Here is a 13704-nt window from a genome sequence, read left to right as displayed (position 1 = left end):
AAGAAAATGTGGCACATATACACCATGGAATACTATGCAGCCATAAAAAAGGATGAGTTTGTGTCCTTTGTAGGGACATGGATGCAGCTGGAAACCATCATTCTCAGCAAACTATCACAAGAACAGAAAACCAAACACTGCATGTTCTCACTCATAGGTGGCAATTGAGCAATGAGATCACTTGGACTCAGGAAGGGGAACATCACATACAAGGGCCTATTATGGGGAGGGGGAGGGGAGAGGGATGGCATTGGGAGTTATACCTGATGTAAATGACAAGTTGATGGGTGCTGACGAGTTGATGGGTGCAGCACACCAACATGGCACAGGTATACATATGTAACAAACCTGCACGTTGTGCACACGTACCCTAGACCAATAATAATAATAAAAATAAATAAATAAATAAAAATGTAAAAACATTAAAAAAGAGATGCAACTTCACAGCTACTGTGATGGCTATATAATAATAAGGATAATAAGCAGAATATAACAAGTGTTTGCAAGAAAGGGGAGAAATTGGAACCCTCACACATTGTTGGTGGAAATGTAAAATAATGCAACTACTGAGAAACACAGTTTGATGGATCCTCACAAAGTTAAACAGAATTACATGTGACTGAGCAATTATACTCCTATGTGTACATGAGCTGAAAGACAAAATGGCCAATTTAAGAAAGAACCAAGCTGATGTGATAGAGATGAAAAACTCACTTCAGTAATTTCATAATACAATTGCAATATTAACAGAAGAAGAGACCAACCTGAGGAAAGAATCTGAGAGCTGGAAGACTGCTCTCCAAATTAACCCAGTAAGATGAAAATCTTTAAAAAATGAATGAAGGAGAATAAACAAAACCTCCAAGAAATATGGGATTATGTAAAGGGACCAGATTTATGACTCATTGCCATCCCTGAAAGACAGGAAGAGAAAACAACTTAGAAAACATACCTGAGGATATCATCTACAAACTTTTCTCCAACTTTGCTAGGGAGGTTGACATTCTATTTTAGCAAATTCAGAGAACTCTTGTATTATACTATACAAGATGGCAATCCCCAAAACACATAGTCATCAGATTCTCCAAAGTCAACATGAAAGAAAAAATGTTAAAGTCAACTAAAGAGAAGGGGAAGGTCACCTAAAAAGGGAACTCCATCAGGTTAACAGCAGACCTTTCATCAGAAGTCCCACAAGCCAGAAGACATTGGAGACCTATATTTAGCACCATTAAAGAAAAGATGTTTCAAATAAGTTTCATATCCAGCCAAACAATGATTCATAAGTGAAGGACAAATAAGATCGTTTTCAGTAAAGCAGATGCTAAGGGAATTTATTACCTAATGGTAATAAATTCAGGCCTTACAAGAGGTCCTGAATGGGGTGGTAAATATGGAAAGGAAAGGCCATTATAAGTCACCACAAAAACACCTAAATACAAAGACCATTGACACTATAAAGCAACTACATAATCAAGTCTGCATCATAGCCAGCTAACAACAGAATGACAGGATCAAATCTGCATATATCAATATTAACCTTGAATACAAAAAAAAAAAAAAAAACAGGTGAAATGCCCCAATTGAAAGGTACAGAGTGGTAAGTTGGATACAAAAGCAAGACCCAACTGTATGCCCAACTGTATGAGGTCTTCGAGAGACCCATCTTACAGCAATGACATCATAGGTCTAAAGTCAAAGGATGGAGAAAAATAAACCAAGCAAACTGAAAACAGAAAAAGCAGAGATTGCAATTCCAATTTGAGACAAAACAGACTTTAAACCAACAATGATTTAAAAAAAAAAAAAAAAAAGACAAAGAAAGACATTACATAATGGTAAAGCGTTCAATTTAACAGGAATGCCTAACAATCCTAAATATACATGCACCCAACACAGGAGCAAGCTCTCTGATTCATAAAGCATGTTCTTAGAGACCTTTGAAAAGAACTAGATAACCACATAATATAGTGGGAGACTCCCACTGACAGTATTAGATCATGGAGGCAGGAAACTAACAAACATATTTGGGACCTGAACTTGACACTTGACTCAATGAACCTAACAGATATCTACATAACACTTCACCTCAAAACAGCAAAATACAGATCCATCTCATCTGCACTTGGCACTTACTCTAAAGTTGACCACACAATTGGCTATAAAACCATTCTCAGAAAATTTTAAGAAAACATACAAACCACACTCTCAAAATACAGTGCAATAAAAATAGAAATCAATACTAAAAGAAAGAAAAGAAAACACTCCAAACCATACAATTACATGGAAATTATACAACCTGCTCCTGAATCACTTTTGGGTCAACAATGAAATTAAGGCAGAAATCAAGCACTTCTTTGAAACTTATGAAAACAAAGATACAACATACCAGAATCTATGGGACACAAATAAAGTAGGTAAAGTGCTAAGAGGGAAGATTAAGAACTGAATGCCCTGATAAAAAACTTAGAAATATCTCAAATTAACAACCTAAGATCACACATCGTCAAACTAGAGATAAAAGAGCAAACCAACCCTCAAGAGGGCAGAAGACAAAAACTAACCAAAATTATACCTGAACTAAAGGAAATTGAGACATGAAAAGCTAGGCAAAAGATCAATAAATCTGGAAATTTGTTCTTTGAAAGAATAAATAAGATTAATATACCACTAGCTAGACTAGTAAAGAAAAAGAGAGAGAAGATCTAAATAAGCACAACCAGAAATGACATAGAGGACATTACCACCAACCTCACAGAAACACAAATATCACTCAGATACTATTACAAATACTTTTATGTACACAAACTAGAAAACCTAGAAGAAATTGATATATTCTTAGAAATTTACGATCTTTCAAGATTGGACCAGGAAGAACTTGCAACCCCAAACATACAAATAATGAATCCAAAACTGAATCAGTAATAAAAAGCCTAGCAAAGAGAAAAAACCCAGGACCAGTCAACTTCATACCTGAATTTTATCAGCTGTACAAAGAAGAGCTGGTACCATTCCTACTGAAACTATTCCAAAAAATTGAGGAGGGGGGAAACCTCCCTAACTGATTCTATGAGGCGAGAATCATCCTGATACCAAAACCTGACAAGGACATGACAATAAAAGAAAATTTCAGGCCAATGTTCTTGATGAACATAGATTCAAAAATCCTCAAAAAATACTAGCTAATCAAATCCATTAGCACATCAAAAAGCTAATTCATCACAATCAAGTAGGCTTTATTGCTAGGCATAAGGTTGGTTCAATATATGCAAATCAACAAATGAGATTAATAACATAAACAGAACGAAAAACAAAACCACATGATTATCTTAGTAACACAGAAAAGGCTTTTGACACAATTTAACAGTCCTTCATGTTGAAAACCCTCAACAAATTAGACATTGAAGGAACATATCTCAAAATAACAAGAGTCATCTACAACAAACCAACAGCCTCCATCATACAGAACAGGCAAAAGCTGAAAGTATTCCCCTTGAGAACCAAAACAAGACAATGATGCCCACTCCTATAACTCCTGTTCAACATAGTACTGCAAGTCCTAACCAGTGCAATCAGGCAAAAGAAAGAAAGACAATGTATCCAAATAGGAAGAGAAGTCCAACTGTCTCTGATTGTAAACGATATGATTCTATACATAGAAAACCCTATAGTCTTGGTCCAAAAGCTCCTTCAGCTGATATACAATTTCAGCAAAATTTCAGGGTACAAAATCAATGTACAAAAATCACTAGCATTCTTTTAGACCAAAAACAGACAAGCTGAGAGCCATATCAAAAACGGAATCCCATTCAAAATTGCCACACACACACAAAATATCTAGAACATGAAGGATCTCTACAATGAAAATTACAAAACACTGCTGAAAGAAATCAGAGAAATCACAAACGAATGAAAAAAACATTCCAGGCTCCTGGATATGAAGAATCAATATTGTTAAAATGACCATATCGCCCAAAGCAATTTACAGATTCAATACTGTTCCTATCAAACTACCAACATCATTTTTATAGAATTAGAAAAAACTGTTCTACTATTTACATTGAACCCAAAAAAGAGCTCAAATCACCAAGGCAATCCCAAACAAAAAGAACAAAGCAGGATGCATCACACTACTCAACTTCAAACTATGCTACACATTTTTAGTTACCAAAATAACATGGTACTCTTACAGAAACAGACACATAGATCAATAGAACAGGATTGAGAACCCAGAAATAATGTTACAAACCTAAAATCATCTCATCTTGGACAAAGTCAACAAAAACAAGCAACAGGAATGTTGCTATTCAATAAATGGTGTGGGGATAACTGGCTAGCCATATGCAGAAGATTGAAACTGGATCACTTCCTTACACTGCATACAAAAATTATCTCAAGAAGAATTAAAGATTTAAAAGTAAGACCAAAACAACAAAAGCTCTAGAAGATAACCTAGGAAATACCATTCTGGACATTAGTCTTGGCAAAAAAATTTATGACTAAGTCCCCAGTAGCAATTGCAACAAAAACAAATATGACAAGCGGGACCTAACTGAACTAAACAGCTTCTGCATAGCAAAAGAAACGATCATCAAAGGAAACAGACTAATGGGAGAAAATATATGCAAAGCGTGCATCTGAAAATGATCTAATGTCCATAATCGATTAGAAACTGAAACAATTCAACAAGCAAAAATCAAATAACCCCATTAAAAATGGGCAAAGGACATGAATAAACACTTCTCAAAACAAGAATTTTATGTGGCCAACAAATATATTTTTAAAATGCTCATCATCACTAATTATCAGAGGAATGCAAATCAAAACTACAATGAGATACCATCTCAAACAAAGTCAGAATGATTATTACTAAAACGGTTATTATCTTGTCATACTGATTCACTGTCATCACAGAGAGAAGTGTATGCCCAGAATAGCCCACTGGTATGGCTGCAGAGTAAAGGAAATTGTTATATATTGCTGATGGGAATATAAATTAGTTCAACCACTGTGGAAAAGTGTTTAGCTATTTCTCAAAGAACTTAAAACACAATTACCTTTTAGCCTAGCAATCTCACCATTGGGTATAGGTAAAGAAATAGTTCTACTGAAAAGCCACATGCACTCATATGTCCATCACAGGACTATTCACGATAGCAAAGACATGGAATCAACCAAGATGCCCATCAGTGGTGGACTGGATAGAGAAAATGTGATGCACATACACCACGAAATACTATGCAGTCATAAAAAAGAATGAAATTATATCTTTTGTAGCCACATGGATACAGCTTGAGGCCATTTTTTTAAGTGAACTAATATAGGAACAGAAAACCAAATATCATGTTCTCACATATAAGTGGGAGCTAAACATTGAATATGCATGGACACAAAGAAGAGAACAATAGACACTGGGAACTGTTTGAGGGGGAAGGTTGGGGAGGGGTCATGAATTGGAAGGCTACCTGTAGGGTACTATGCTCATTACATTGGTGATGGGATCATTCATACACCAAGCCTCAATGACAGGAAATTTGCCCATGTAACAAACCTGCACATGTACCCCTTGGAGGTTTAAATAGAAAAAAAGAGGATGTCTCTGGCTTTTCATTATGAGTTTTTGTTTTCCTTTTAAAAAATAATGCTTTTGGTAAGAATTTTTTAAAAATCACTGGACTATGAAGAACAATTGAAGGCTTTCAAGGAGAGGAACTGTATAATCAAGTTCATTTTAGAAGATTATTCTGGTGTTACATTTTTTTTGGAAGTGGAAAAGCTATTGAAATGAAGATCCACTGAAAGACAATTACATTGTCTAGAAAAGAAACAAAGCAGGCCTGCACAGGCTTGTCAGAGTGAGACCAGAAAGGAGGAGAAGAACCATTCCAGACATAGAATCAATAGCCCCCCGCCAGTCCTTTGGCTCAGGGGGAAAAAGGAGAGAAAAGAAATAACAGATATTAGTAAGTTAAAAAGTGGACTGAATGAATATTATTGTAAACATGTTGCATTTAAAGCATGTGCCAGATGTCTTGTTAGGCATAACTATTAGGTCTCTAAATGTGATTCTAAATATTTGTAGACCTAATTTATGAATATAGCAATAGGAGAATTTACATATATGGATAAATTAAACACAGGAGAGTGGCCAAAATTTACACGAAAGGGGAAAAATGTTAGAGACAAAAGTTTAGTGAATGCATTGTAGTCCATTATGGATGGCTTTCTGGAAATAGAGGTTTTAAAAAATGATTATTAGACATATTTGAAGTCCAATTTAAAACCAGATAGCAAGAATCTTTCATGGAATCAATTAACACGATTTCCCATTTGTTCTTACAAAAAGTAAGAAGATAAATATTCAGAAAGAAGATAAACATTCAGAAGTAGTTCAACATGTGGTCTAGGTTAGGGAGGCCAGTGACATGATAGAGGGATGTAGAATGGCATGAAAGGGAAGACATGAAGAGACCATCATGAAACCAAGTCAAGATGAAACTTAAAAGACATAAAAGACCAACAGAAGTGAAAAGCCCAGAGGTTGTGGTCAGAAGAAAAAAAATTTTAATGTTAGACTTCCATTGAGCTGTTCTGAGAAATGAAAAACTGCTAAGATTATTATGGCTATTTGGTTGAGGATTTTTTTACCTCTATATTCACACATAAAATTGTTTGGGAATATATCTTCCTCATACCATTCTTTCTAGCTTTTGCTATTATGATTTCTTTTGCTATTCTCTAGACAAGTTTGTACATATTAGAATTATTTCTTAATTTTATATATACGACACTAATGAAGTCCTCTGGGTCTGGTGTCCATCTTGTCTATGGGGCTTTAGAAGAGGAAGGGCAGGAAATATATCATTTCAGGATTATTCCAAGACATTCTTTCCCTTAGCATATGTGCCAGGTAAGGAAAAAGTATGGCAGACAATTATGCAGTATGTAAAAAGCACGTGTTTTGTGAGACATATTCCCTACTGCACTGCAAAACAGATAATATGAGGCACCAAAATCTTGGCCACTTTAAAATGAAAACTTAGCAGAAAAGTATTAAAGTGGCTTGGAATCTCTAAGCATCACTGATTCAGAATTTCTTGCCATTGTAAGTACATGGAATACCTGCTTTAGCTGGAATAATACTGGTCATGACTGAAAAAGAATTCATTAGGTATATATAACTCAACTACACTGTGGCATTTGTGGAGCTCTCCCATCTGGAAAACAAACTCTCTTTTATTTGTGAAGATAAAATTCAAAATAGAGATCATGAAACACACGACTGCTAGTCTAGGTTATTACATTGATCTTCATCAAGGTAAAAGAAAAAAAAAAAAAAAGAGAGAGAAACTACTCAGGAGAAGCATGATCAAGAAAAAGTAGCTTCATTATTTTTCAAAACCAAGAAAAGTATCATAAGAGATCTATATTTTTATATACTTCCCAGTCCCTAAACCCTTCAGCAGTAATTAATCAAATGCCATTTGGAAATTATGTTAATGACACAATTATTGGGTTACATACACTCCACATATATATATCCGCAACTCCCCTATACCCACCTAGTTTTCTCTCTATCACAACTATATGACACTACCTATATCAAAACGACACCCACCCCGCCTCTCTCTCCGCTACAAACAGTCATGTTCTCTCTCTTAAACTCTTAAACAACGTCAAATAAAATCTGTTGAAACACCTCATGCCGCTTTTCATTTTAACACCTTTGAAACACATTTGGCAAGATTTAATAGACTTACTACTGATCCCTTTATTTTATTTATTTATTTATTTATTTATTTATTTATTTATTTTTGAGACAGGGTCTTGCTCTGTCATCCAGGTTGGAGTTCAGGGGTGCAATCATGGCTCACTGAAGCCTTGAACTCCTGGGCTCAAACAATCCTCCCACCTCAGTTTCCCAAGTAGCTGGGACTACAGGCATATGCCACCACACTGAGCCAATTTTTTATTTTTTATTTTTATTTTTGTAGGGACAGGATCTCATTATGTTGCTTAGATTCTAGTCCCTTTCAATCAAAAGTAGTTTAGACTGAGATCAGCAATTTGCTTTCCAGAAACTTGTGAACATTTTGTGTAATGGACAGAGTTATACACTAGAAAACTGATCAGGCTAGTATTGTTATCCTTATAGTCCTTCCATCATGTGCTATAATGGCAGAAGTGTCTGTCTCCCTCAAAGGTCGCTACCTCCCCAACCCACACACAGTAAAACTGAGCAAGCTCTAAATATTTACATTCTTAGAAACATATTCTTGTGAAATCCATACCTCTTGCTCAAAAATGATAATCAAGAGACACATTTTTATGGATTAATGTCCTTGGAACACAAATAGAATCTCTTAGGACTGGTATCCACCCACATGAAATCCTTCTGTCTGTCTTAAAGGAAGCAAGAGCTTCTGAGGAGCCCTGGAATGAAGTAAATTCAGGAACAGACTTCTGAGTGCCCATCCAAATGTCACCAATATCCTACTGCAAGAGGTGAATAATGGCTTTGTCTTCCTCAACAAAATGATTTAGAATATGTGGTAATCCCTGGTGCAGAAATACTGTCCTAAATGGGAGAAGCCACATTACCCATCTCCTCCTGTCCCCGCCACTCCCACCCAGTGAACATTTGGTATAAGAGGTTATGGTTTCAGTACTAGACAATACAAGAGAAAGAATACTTTAAGATATACAATTTACAAATTAGACTGGATTATAGGATTTTATACTAGTATTGTGTCTTAAACAAAAATCTCTCTTTAGGTGTCATATACTACCAAGCAATAATTCAAGCAACAAGGAAAAGCAAGGCTTTATTAAAATAAGTCCAAATGTGAACTTTTATTATACACTGCCTTGTATATACTCAAATTCTTTTCACACACTTCCAGAACAACTTTAAGTTCTATTCTTTCAAAAAAGATGGCCTCAATTAAGTGAGAGCAGGGATTTCCTTTACCCAAGTAGATTTCTTTTTCAGTTGTTCCTGGTGTTTCAAAAATATGAATACTATCAGAAGATAAGCACTCAAGATGGAGAAAGACAACTTAGGCTTCCTCTACCCATAAGCACCACCAAATTCCAGACAAAATTCAAAGGCAACAAACAGAGAACTCTGAAAATAAATAAAAGCAGGTTGATGGGGACCTAGGATTAGGGAAAGATTTCTTAAATAGGACACTAAAACACAAACTATAACAGAAAATATATAATTTTGCTTTGTCAAATTTTAAAATATAAAAATATACTTGATTAAGTCTTTGATATTCTTGATTAAGAAAATAAAAATGTAAGCCCAACTGGGAAGAAATATTCATAATGCATCTGTCTGATAATGGGTTTGCATCCAGAATTTAAAATAACTCTTACTACTTACTAAAAGATGACAAACAACCCAATAAAATAAGCAGAAGATTTGGATAATTTTCACAAAAGGAAATCTACAGATGGCAAAATAAGCAGATGAAAAGATGCACAACACCATTAAGCATCAGGGAAATGCCCATTAAAACTCTAATGAGATAACACTGCACACTCATTAGCTAAAAGTTAAACACACACATACAAACACAATATTAAATTCAGGTCAAGATGTGAAGACACTGGAACTTTCATACACTTTTGAAGAAAGTATAAAATGGTGCAACACCTTTGGAAAACTATTTGATATTTTCTTTTAAAAAAATTGGATGTATACATACTAAACAATACACACTTGGCCGGGCACGATGGCTTATGCCTGTAATTCCATCACTTTGGGAGGCCAAGGCAGGTGGATCACTTCAGGTCAAGAGTTTGAGACCAGCCTGACGAACATGGTGAAACCCCATTTCTACTTAAAATACAAATACTAGTCAGACATGGTGGTTGGTGCCTGTAATCCCAGCTACTCAGGAGGCTGAGGCAGGAGAATCACTTAAAGCCGGGAGGCGGAAGTTGCAGTGAGCCAAGATTGTGCCACTGCACTCCAGCCTGGACAATAGAGTGAGACTCCATCTAAAAATAATAATAAGAAGAATAGGCCAGGCGCGGTGGCTCAAGCCTGTAATCCCAGCACTTTGGGAGGCCGAGACGGGCGGATCACGAGGTCAGGAGATCGAGACCATCCTGGCTAACATGGTGAAACCCCGTCTCTACTAAAAAATACAAAAAACTAGCCAGGCGAGGTGGCGGGTGCCTGTAGTCCCAGCTACTCAGGAGGCTGAGGCAGGAGAATGGCATAAACCCAGGAGGCAGAGCTTGCAGTGAGCTGAGATCCGGCCACTGCACTCCAGCCTGGGCGACAGAGCGAGACTCCGTCTCAAAAAAAAAAAAAAAAAAGAATAATAATACACACTTAATATCAAAAGAGACAGAAATATGATAAAGAGTCTGTGTGTAAACTGAGATGAAATATACTATCAGTATAATTTAATAATAATGAACATAAGTGGCATTCATTACCTAATAGACAAAATTTAAAAATATTTCCAGGTTGCCTAGAAGAACAATATTTTCTTAAGCCCATATAAAGCTACTTACAGGGTCTCAGTCTTTAATAAACCACTGCATTATTTATGCAGTGAATAAATCTGCATTTTGGTATTCCAGTGACTTCCCTAGCTGTTCTTTCCTTCCATTAAGAATAGCTATAGTTAAAAATGTAACTATAAAAATAGTCTTACTCTCATGGTCAACATTTTCTTTCCCTTGGGTATCTCTGAATTCTATTTACTTCCTTAACTGAAAATCATATGTTATGCTATGCTCTTTTGGCATGACAGACCAAATGCACCTGGGGCAAAGCAAGCTGGGTTTCCTCCTGTACCATGTTTCAAAGGAAAAATTGTCGGTAAAATTCTGACTGCTGAATTTTTGTAACTGGTATCACTATAAGTTACAGAAAGAACACAAAATGTTTAAACAAATACCATACTGACTGAGTACTGGCAGGTGGGAAAACTTGTAAAAAATCAATAGGATCTGTAATATTTAGCAAAACTCTATCACCCATTATCATGTCAGTAGAAAATGACTTGCATGACATGGATGCTGCTTGCTAGCTTTGTGAGGACAATTCTTCCATACTTGGTGTACATCCTTGGTAGGACTGATGGTTCTCTTTACAAAATAAGTACTATTAAAATAAAATGGGTTGCCATTGAAAAATAAATGATTGTCAAGCCAAAATATTGTAGAGACTTGCCTACTTCTACCCTCTAATGCATATTACAAATTTCAGAGTCAACAGCTTGAAGGTTTAAGTTACCATTCTTGTAAAATATCACAAAGATTTTATATCCTTAGATAAGTTCTTTCAGTAGAATAGTGCTAAGGCTTAGGCATTTCCAGGAAACTTATAGTTACCTTTTTTTTTTTTTTTTTTTTTTTTTTTTTTTTTTTTTTTTTTTTTTTTTTTTTTTTTTTTGAGACAGAGTTTCACAATTTTTGCCCAGGCTGGAGTGTAATGGCACAATCCTGGTTCACCACAACCTCCTCCTCCCAGGTTCAAGCTATTCTCCTGCCTCAGCTTCCCGAGTAGTCAGGATTACAGGCATGCACCACCATGTCCAGCTAATTTGTTTTTTTTGTTTGTTTTGTTTTGTTTTGTTTTGTTTTGTTTTGTTTTGAGATGGAGTCTCGCTCTGTCGCCCAGGCTGGAGTGCAGTGGCCGGATCTCAGCTCACTGCAAGCTCCGCCTCCCGGGTTTACGCCATTCTCCTGCCTCAGCCTCCAGAGTAGCTGGGACTACAGGCGCCCGCCACCTCGCCTGGCTAGTTTTTGTATTTTTTTAGTAGAGACGGGTTTCACCATGTTAGCCAGGATGGTCTCGGTCTCCTGACCTCGTGATCCGCCCGTCTCGGCCTCCCAAAGCGCTGGGATTACAGGCTTGAGCCACCACGCCCGGCCTAATTTGGTATTTTTAGTAGAGGTTTCTCCACAGGTGATCCCCCCGCCTCAGCCTCCCAAAATGCTGGGATTATAGGTGTGAGACACCACACCCGGCCTAGTTACCACTTTTTCAACGGATTGATGTGAGTGAGGAGAACTGAAAAATCATAATGAAAACAAAATAATCAGAATAAGGAAAGGGGCTTTTCCAATTGATTATGAACAAATTTACAGTGAGAATATCACAGTATTTTCATTAAAATGATGGCAACCCAATTATTAATGTGTGCAACATTCATGTTGTATTTCTGGTCTTAGTTTTATTTCTGTTATGTTGTAGAATTACTACCTTTAATCTTTACAAAGAATTCCCCCAAATCTGTAGAATTCTATTCTAGATACAAAATAAAAGCCATCAATATAATCACACTATGTACAGCATCTAACTTTAAATATCTCTCAAACTCATTTTACTTCATTATAAGTGAATAGCTACTACAAGCAAAACACTTAACTGATAAGAAACTATTTAGGATCAGGTTCCTGTCTTCAAGAAGATTACAATAATGTGTGAAATAACATAGATGCACAATAGCTGTGAGGTATGACATTATGCTAAGGAAGTTGATGTGCGTTATGTAGAATTCTAGGTCATATTCTTTCAAAGTAGACATGAATGATTATGAGAGCAATCACAGGGGTTGTCCCACTCAAACTTATTCTTACCCAATGTGTAGCATTTTAACGAATAATTTTAGAAGTGGATAATATTCCAGGATGAATAGTAGACCCTTGAAAAACATGAGTATGAACTGTGAGAGTCTGCTTACACACAGCTTTTCTTCTGTCTCTGCTACCCCTGAAACAGCAAGAACCCCCCTCCTCTTCCTCTTCTCCCTCAGCTTACTCAATATGAAGAGTAGAACCAAGACCTTTATGATGATCCATTTCCACTTAATGAATTGTAAATATATTTTCTCATCCTTAGGATTTTCTAAATAACATTTTTCTCTAAACTACTTTATTGTAAGAATATACTATATAATACATATAATATACAACATATGTGTTAATTGACCTTTTGTGTTATCAGTCAGGCTTCCTGTCAACAGTAGGCTATCAGTAGTGTGAAAGGAACATAAATCTCACTCAGCCACTAAAATCACTAAAGCCAAGGAAAAAGTCAAGCTGGGAAATATGTCAGGCAAAACTGCCTCCCATTTCATTCCAAAACAAGATAGCTACAAAGGTAAGAAGCTACATACGTCCCTCACTCTGCCCACAAAGAAACTTCTTGTGGACGAAGAACAGAACTCAAAGTTATCCCTCTGAAGCTAACCTAAAACAAATGCCTATCTGACTGCTTCTTCTGCCCTATCATTTATATAAAAATGCATATTCGCTGAGCCAGACTAAATTGCATATTCAGTGGAAGGCTGATCTAGGACTCAAAAGAATGCAGCATTTTGTGTCTTATGTACTTCTGACCCAGAAGCCCCCACTTCGAGTTATTCTGCCTTACCTGACCAAACCAATGTAGATCTTACACATATTGATTGATGTCTCATGTCTCCCTAAAATATATAAAAGCAAGCTGTACCCCGACCACCTTGGGTACATGTTGTCAGGACCTCCTGAGGCTGTGTCACGGGCATGTTCTTAACCTTAGAAAAATAAACTTTCTACATTGACAGATCTGTCTCAGATATTCTGGGTTCACTGTATTCCCAGACAGAAAGACGTCTGGTGGCTTTTTCTCACAGTCTGATAATGAGATGCAAACAGATTGGGGGAAAAGGGGAGTTTATTTCTGCAACCAGT

Source organism: Rhinopithecus bieti, unplaced genomic scaffold (genome assembly GCF_001698545.2).
Source record: "Rhinopithecus bieti isolate Rb0 unplaced genomic scaffold, ASM169854v2 scaffold_1004, whole genome shotgun sequence".
Classification (NCBI taxonomy): Eukaryota; Metazoa; Chordata; class Mammalia; order Primates; family Cercopithecidae; genus Rhinopithecus; species Rhinopithecus bieti.
This window is presented reverse-complemented; position numbering follows the sequence as displayed.